Raw genomic sequence first — 9,070 nt, forward strand, 5'->3', positions numbered from 1 at the left:
TAGCACAATTTTTAGATGCCTTGCACCAATTTTATTTAAAGATTTGCATTTCTTACTAAATACCAACTTTCTATACTTAAGAACTGAGATAAAATACTGTAATCTTTTGGATTCAAAATTACCCACCTATCCATATGTGGAAATTATATTCTTACATATTAGTGATTTATTTCCCATCATTCAGATATACTTTTGAGTACTGTAGATATTTATTCCTTATTTATTATATAGACTATAAAAATTTCAAAATTGACTACAGAGTAAATTTTTAATGTTTTCTGGGTATAAAACTAATTACATGATTATTACAGAAAATTTAGAAAAATGCTGATGGCTATAAAGAAGAGAAAAAAAATTTACCTGCAATCTCACTATCCAGAGATATACACTGTTAATATTTTTTGTATTTCCTTTCGGTCTTTGTCTATGCTATTTATATGTATGAGTGTGTATATGTGTTTGTGTGTGTGCGTAATGACAAAATTGAGATTATGCTGATCATATAGTTGTATATCCTACTTTTTATAACTTACCATCATAAGTATTTCCCCATGTCTTTGAAAATGTGATTTTTAAAAATGGCTGCCTAATATTCTATTGTATGAATACAACATAATTTAACCAGTTCTCTCTTTGGATATTAGATTGTTTCTAATGTTTGACAATTATAAATAATAGTGGGATGGACATCTTTGTATGTGAAATTTGAATTCTATATTAGACTAGTTCTTTAGGATATATTCATGGGAACGGGATAATTGGTTTAGATGGTGAGAACTTTTTAAGCTCTTTAAAATATGACCAAGTTACCCTTCAGAAAGGTTGTACCAAATTAGCAGTTTATGAGTACTCATCATACTGCTGCTTTTCCACTATTATTTTTTCTAATCGTTGACAATTTGTTAAGCAAATAATTGGTTGTTCTTTTGATCATTCTATTAAGAGTGGCTTTATAATGAATTATTTTTTTCCCTTCTGTAATTTTATAGTTAATTGATTAATAAAAAACACAAGAGGGTTGGTAGGTTGAGTGGGCTGTAGCCCTCTGAGTATGTTTACTGTACATTTAAATATCCAAAGTACTTCAACATCACTTTACTTTATCCTGGAATATGAGCTATCTTTCTTAGTCATAAAGTAGAAAGAGTTCCAAACTGATAGTTAAGTGTTGGGTTCTGGATCTGCCTCTGCCACTAATTATTTGTCTCACCATAAATATTTCATGTTGTATCAAAACTTTAACTGTAAAATGTAGAGGTGATCTTTTAAGCACTTTCCGGTTTCAAAGTACTTTGATCTTGTGACTTTGCTCTTTAGAGATTCTAATGTCATTTATGTTTAAAAAACTACATGGTTGAATTGGATTAGAAGTATTTTGATTTCAACTCTACATACATGAAAACGAAAGTCCTTTTTTTAATACAAAAGGGAAATTAATTTGCATTACTTAATGTAGTTAATATTACCTAAATTGTTGAACTTAAGCTTTCCTGCTTTAAGTGCCTTTAAAAGTATTTTTATTTGAAATATAAAATGTAAAGGAAATTTTATGTAGTTCTATACAGTTTCTTTTTTTGATATACTTTTGAGTTATTAGCAGCAACTTTTTTTTAAACCTTAGATTGCACAGAGCAGTATATTCATGGATTCTTCACTATTTGGGTAATGAGTCCTTGAGAAATGTATGTTAAAGATTAGCTCAGTGAGCAGGTAAGTAAATGCTCTCTGTCTTGGGTGGGCAACAAATCTTTATACAAAGTAGGGATAAAGGATTATTCAGATTCCAGTGTTTAGATATTCCAGTGGAGATAGTAGGTGTCCTGAGTTAGTTAATGGTTATTATTGCAGATCTCAAATTTTTCTTTGGTAGCACATAGTTCATTATTGTAGATTAGAGGTTGGTAAATGTTTTGTGTGAAGGGCCACATAATAAATATTTAAGGTTTTTCAGGCCATCTAGTCTCTTCACAGCTATTTACTTTTGCCATTGGAACACAAACGCAGCCATAGACAATGTGTAAATGAGTCATTGTGGCTGTGCTTCACTCACACTTTATTTACACAAAAAGATGGTGAGCTGGATTTGGTCCATAGGCCATAGTTTGCTGTCCTAGATGGTATAGTTCACTTGTAGTTCAAATTACTGGCTAGTAATTTAAACTGCAACAAATGGTTGTGAGTTTCTGTTATTCCAGCCCTCTCTTAATTTGATGTAGTCTAGCTGGCTGGGTTTGAATGTTATTTAAGATTATAAAGGTAAGTGGGAAGTGGGTATGGGAAACTAGAAACTATTAGGGAAAAAAGCACTTTGAAGCCCTTTTATTTGCTAGAGCCCATTAGGAGTTTTGCTTTGCTGCCATAATTAATCAAGAGAGTGATGAGTGGAGGTTGTGATTGGTGGTTGCAGATTATATAAATTATTCTTAAGCACTTGGCTACCTAGATGATAGTAGAGGGTGGAACAGATAAGAAAAATTGTGAAATGTGAGACTTTATTTTGCCATATAAAGAAAGACTGTTGGAAAAATAACTACCATCTTCCATCACCATCACTTTGTTTAAGACCCCCTCAAATTCCTCCCATATTTAGGAAGGACATAAACTTAGAATAAAAGAGTTATTTAAGTTGAATAACTTTTAAGTTGATGGAAAAATTACTCCATTGTTCTTTTCTCATCTACTCTGTATCACTGAAAATTTCATCAAGGAGTAGTATCAGTCCACAGACTGACTGGCAGTTGGGAAGTGATACAGTTGCTGAAAGATCTAATGTAGTTATAGAATTATTATTGATTAGGAGATGTAGTAAACCATATGCACTCTGATATTCAGACTAAAACATATATTATTGTGTTAAATTGTAAGTGCCACATATCAAAAGTGACATTGTGAAGTATAGGCTTCATAGGGAGGCAGACTGAATGTTGGAAGTCTTGAGTGGGATGCAAAGAAATTGGTGATACTTATTTTGGAGAAAATTAAAGAGAGGGAGTTTTCTTCAGATATTTGAGTGACTGCCATGTGTAAGGAATAGAATTGTTCTGTCTTGTTCTAGGTGGAAAAATTAATTATAAGAAATGGAAGTTTCTGGTTCCACATTTAAGGAGAATTATGTGTATGAGAATTTCTACATGAAAATCAGCTCTGTCCTCATGAAATCATTGGAAGTATTCACACAAAAGCTAGATCAGTGGTTCTCAAAGTAGGAGCCCTATACTATCAGCATCAGCACCACCACTGGGGTATATTACCTGTGTAGACCTGAAATTATGGATCACCAAGCTGAAAAAAAGCTAATGGAGTTAGTACAAATAAAATGGAACTTATTTCATTTGTATAAAACTGTTAAGGGAAGTCATTTTTAAATAAAAACTGATTTTGATCATTTAACACTAACTTTCAACAGAGATTATAAATTGATGATTGTTACTTGTTAGTGAAAGTGACTTAGCTTTCCTAAATCTAAAACAGAGCTATATCAATAGCAGAAAAGGGTATTTAGGGAGCTTGTTCTTTTTATATTATATTATTTTAATGTCAAAATATTGGGAGGGGAACCAAGAGCAGCTGGCAGATAAGTTTTCTCTGCCCTTTTCCTCTTTTCCTATGCTGTAAATATGACCGAGTGGCATGTCACAGTATTACATTGACCATGCTATATACATTTGGTAAAAGTAATGCTGGTAACTGGAACTTCTGCCTTTGTAATGTCGTTGTTGTGTATGGAGTTTGTTTGCCTATCCTAACTTTGTTGATATGTTCTGTTTTTTGGGTCCTCTGTGAAGAACTGTAGAGTTTTAGAGTTGTCATTTGTTCAAGGGTTCTCCAGTGGTCACAGAGTGGTTTGTACCCAGGGCATATCACATTTACAGTGTTTGTTTGTATTTAATTCTAATGCAAGGTTTTGGCCATCACCCTAGAAAAATGGAAAAAATTTAAAGCCAGTTCTCCTGATTTTGAAAGCCATATAATGCAATTGGTTTTTCATTATAAATTGTACACTATATTTAAATGTATATTTCATACTGTATAAAGTGAGGTTTGTAATTTTACTAGATGCAGTCCCATTTTTTTCCTATCAGCCTAATAAGGAAACCAAAGAGAATGTTATTAAGTTATTCAAGGCCAAGTGTATTCAGCTATGAGTAAGACCTTAGTTCTGGTCTTTAAGTCTGCCAATGTAAACTTTGGAAAATATTTAATTTTTATGACCACAATATTCTCTGAATTACTTACTGAATGTGATATTATATGCATTTAAGTAAAAAGTATTAAAGCAAGATGAAAACTAAGAAAATTAGAATGACATGTGAATGACATCATATAAATGACAAGACTGAGTTTTGTGAGTTTTAAAATTAAAATACCTAGACTGTTGAACTAGATTTAATAAAATATTTTTACCTTAACAATTTTATAAATGGAAATTCTTTTCTAAGAAGTTTTTTTTTTCCATTTAAAATTTATCCATTTGAATCTAGCACATAAAGAGACTTCAATTGGTATTGGTTCAATTTTGATGAATTGAAATTTAAAGCAAGGAGAACAAAAGGCAATCTTTGTATGAATTGTTTTCTAAAGGACAGGAAAACAAACCTTTTAACTGGAAGCAATTTTTATTTGGCTTTTTCCATTTTTAGTTTTTGATTGTGGAAAGCAGCTTCCTTATTAATTTTAAAAGATGGTAGAATTTGATATTCCTAGGCTCTATGTAATGCCAAATGAATGATAATATAAGTGATCTGGTAAACTTGAAACCATTGGCCCATGATTCTTAGCTCATATTTTATAATATCCTATGGTGTTTACTGTTATTTAAAAGTGTTAAAGAGTTTTTAAAACAGCTAATTAAAATGTGTTTTAGCTGTTTGTCCAATGACATGTCTAGCCAACTCTTAAGTAAAAAGATGTTATGGGGTGCTAGAAGCTTTGCACTGGAATCCATTTTCAGCCTTGCCAGTGAGTTGCTACTGATTTGCTGGGACAAATCATTGGTCTTTCCTAGAGCAGAGTTTATCTCTTTATTAATGTGTGTTAGAAGTGAATAGTATGACTCCTAAGGGCCTTTCCACCTTTGACTTTTTATGATGATAATAAAAATACCTTATTATTTAATATATTGTACTTTTAACATATTGTAATCTAAAAAATATGTTTCACAACTTTTTCTTTTCTCTTAATATCAACAATAAGTAGGCCAGACGTTACTGTATTTTTACTGATAGAGACTCCGAGGCCCATACAAATAACATCACTTATATAAGTTTGCATGGCTAGTTAGTATGAAGAGCTAGCAAGAATTCAGCTCTTCTAATTTTTAGTCCTGTGTGTTACAAATGCTATACCATATTATTATTCTATGTTTTGTTTTTGGTGCTGGCTCTTTGAGATATCATATTGAATTCAAATAGTAATGGGTTTGCGCAACTTTAGTGAAAGTGGGAATAATTCATGTAAACATCTACTTTGATTAATTCAGGCAAAAATAGATTTTTTTTGGTGGATTAAAATACTCCTAGTAACTGCAGACTTCTGTCCTCTTTGCTGGGAGGTTTACTTTTAGACCTCAAAATTCTGTGCTATTGCTTGCATCATTAAAAATGCACTGCTTCTTTGTAATGAGACTGTGACAAAAAATGAATTTAAGTTTTGTGATTTCTGATGGTGAGACTTTGCAGCAGACACTCTCACCATTCCAGTTCATGCATTAACGTGTCCTGCAAGCACCTGCGACTCTGCCTTGGATTTTCTCACCTGCACACAGGGCAGACTGGAAGTGCTAGGAAGATAATCCTCTGGGAGCATCCCTCAGCCAGTGATAGATGGGAATCGGAGAATAATTATTCCAGCTTCCTTGCCCTTCTGGTAATACTTTGAGGCATGTTTCATGTTGTTTCCTGGAGTTTCCAGTGGGGCTGGAGCTCACTGCCCACAACAGGAGACTGTTAAATATGCATTCTTTATTTTCTTCCTCTTCTTCTCTGTCTCACTTCTCATTCCTTTAACAATGTTTTCTGACATTACCTCCCAAATGAGATTCTTGTCTTTGAATCCTGTCTCAGAGTCTGTTTCTGGGGTAAACTAAAACATGTTTGATTTGGGAAATAAGTTATTACTAGTGTTCTTGTTAGATATGAAAGATTTTTTTAAGGCAATTATTTTGAACAAGATCTAAAACAAGTATTTTAATATCTGATTCTTTAATTAGTCTCATAATTACATCCATGTTCAAATTAATTTCCTTAGCTTCATTTCCTAACAAAGGAAAGATTCAAGGTAAAACTCTTAAGTAGAAATTCAGGGTAAATATCTTATGTGAAAATCTTTCTACCATATCTTTTTGTCCTTCTAAAAAAAATTATGGCCTGATTTTCCAAATGCTTTATAAGGACACAGTGGGTTATCTATTTTGGTAGAAATTGAATTAACATGGAATTTGGTTCAGCCAACATTATAGATTATTTTCTACTTGAATCCAGCCTTCTCATCTCTTATCAGGACCTGCTTATTCACAATCCGTGACCAGGATTAGCCTTGCCGAACATTGATTGTAAGGATAAATTTAGTTCCTGGCTAATTTCCCCAAAGATTGTTCTGTGGTCCTTGTTAACTCAAACCTTTTTTTGATTTATTAAAGATTAAGAATATGGAGTTTTAAAGTTGAATAAGCGCTACGTTAAATTCAGTGTATTGTAAGTACATCTTTTGTAGTTCTTTGATACCTTTTTTTTGAACTAGAAATAATGATTTTTATATGTTTTTTAAAAATTGATGTGGGAGATTTGTATTCATTTTAGGCATATGTTATCAGTCTTCTTTTTTTTTCCATGTAAAAATTGTTTTTGTGTGTCTGAAATGTATTCTCTATTGATTTGGTTTATGCGATGGAACATGCATGAATTTAACCAAGTTTATAGTTCTACTTATAGGGCCATCCTAAGATTAGCATGCACAGATATTTTTCCATAGGAAAAACAAAACATTTAAAGAATGTATTTTAATTAGTTATCCTTATTGTAAAGTAACATCTTTAAACATTTGTATTTTTTTTAAGCAAAAATACCAGAGAGTGTATACAGAGTATTTTCCCTCAATGCAGTTGCCTTGTGGTAACTTCACATTCTGCCATGTTCTTTAGAATGTATGACAGGGCGCTTATTGACCTTTGAGGTTACATTTGTCTGTTAGAAATGTTCAGAGGTCAGCTGGGTGATTAAATTGGATAATACGGTCTAGGGGGAAAATAGTTACAAAGGAGTAAGTCTGACTTTCTCCTGGGACACATCAAACTGGTCTAAAGTGGAAACTCTCTCCTCAGAATCTCTGCAGTGGCATATTGGAAAAAGCTTATAGTCTATTAAAGTAACTATTCATTTGTAAATATAAGTTCTGTTATTTCAAAAACATTGATCTTGTTATTTTTTAGACATGTTACTTCCCAACAACTAACTAATTTATTATCAAATCCAGTCAAGGCTTTTGGCATTTCAAATATCTCAATATGATAGATTGAAAATTTGGAGTAAGAACTGGAGATGATTTTTAAAATGTGTCAAGAAGGCTGTCCCATTTCCTGAACACTAAATATTTTCTGTAAGGAATGTTAGATCAAAAATATGAAATGCCTTTTTACAGTCTTTACTGGAAGCTGATTCTCTGTGCTAAATGTGAACAATCTCATGATAACTTGATGTAAAACAAGCTTGAAAAATAGTCTCTTTTCAAAAGTTCACATATTTTCCATCACCAGTAGGCCACTTATACAATACCTCTGTACTAAATATTCAAGTACAACCTGGACTTTTTAAGGTTTAAAAACTGCTCCCTGCCTACATTAATGTTAAGTACTTGTATTTAACAATGTTATATTTCTGAGTGTTTGTTAATTTGATGAATCTTGTAGTGTTAGTCTGTTCCTGAAAGTTCTACTTGGTCCAGTTGTCAGAGAAAATTAACTTGGATGAAACAATGATGCATGTTTTAATAGTTAAAGTATTTTAAAATTTCTATTTAAAAAGTAGATTTCCATAATTGCCACAGATAATTTTGTAATTTCTGGTTCTTATTGTTTTTGTGTTAGGAAAATATTGTACCTTGCAGTGCTTGATTTACATTTTTTGTTGTTTGAAAAATCTTCACATTTATTGTCTCAACAGAAGTAATTTTTAACTAAATGTTTACATTATTGAATGAGGGAAGTTGAACCAATTGTTAGTACTAAAACAGGTCTAAATTTAGGTCTAGTGTTTTGCGTTAGGTTTGTGATTGAATATCTGGAGGATATCAGTTTCCACTCAGATATTTACATTAGAATTGATATTGGATTCAAAATTGCTTGATTGTAATTTACATTTTAAGTGTAATGTAGAGGTTTTGCATTATTAGTGTTGTTTTAAATTTCTCCATTTAGGCTTGTTTATAAAATGAAGATTACAAAAGTTTTTAGCTAATTGAAATTTAGGTAAATGTACAGTATTTAAATCATTAGTAGTTTATTACTTGAAAGGAACTTTTGTTCCTTTCGTTCAGTGTGCGATAACAGCTTTTATGTGGTACAACTACATTTCCTTTTTTTTTTCATTGAAATTTTACCTCTTTAACTGAAGTTATGTCTGTCTATAATAGCAACAGGTTTCTGTAACCAACTCGTAGATGATTGAAGTTACTCTTGATATAAAATGAATTATAAAAATTATTTTTAGCAAAATTTTATAGTAATTTCAATACCACATGGTAGCAAAAAGCTATCTGGTTAGAATCTTTAGCTTTTCTTGTTAGTTTCTATCCTATTATTTTCCCCTCCTTAAAAAAAAAAGTCTACATTGCCAGTACCTTCTCTACAATTTTAGGAAAACTACTTATTTGAAAGTGGAGTTATTTTCACTGAATTTTAGTCTTTCTGCCCAAGATGAGCAGCACTGTGATAGGGAGCTATACTTTACTTCTCTCTCTTATAACAGAGTTTGCAGCACTTAATATTCTTAAAAAATAAATAAACCTGGGCTTCCCTGGTGGCGCAGTGGTTGAGAGTCCGCCTGCCGATGCAGGGGACGCGGGTTCGTGCCCCGGT

Source organism: Hyperoodon ampullatus (genome assembly GCF_949752795.1).
Source record: "Hyperoodon ampullatus genome assembly, chromosome: 15".
Classification (NCBI taxonomy): Eukaryota; Metazoa; Chordata; class Mammalia; order Artiodactyla; family Ziphiidae; genus Hyperoodon; species Hyperoodon ampullatus.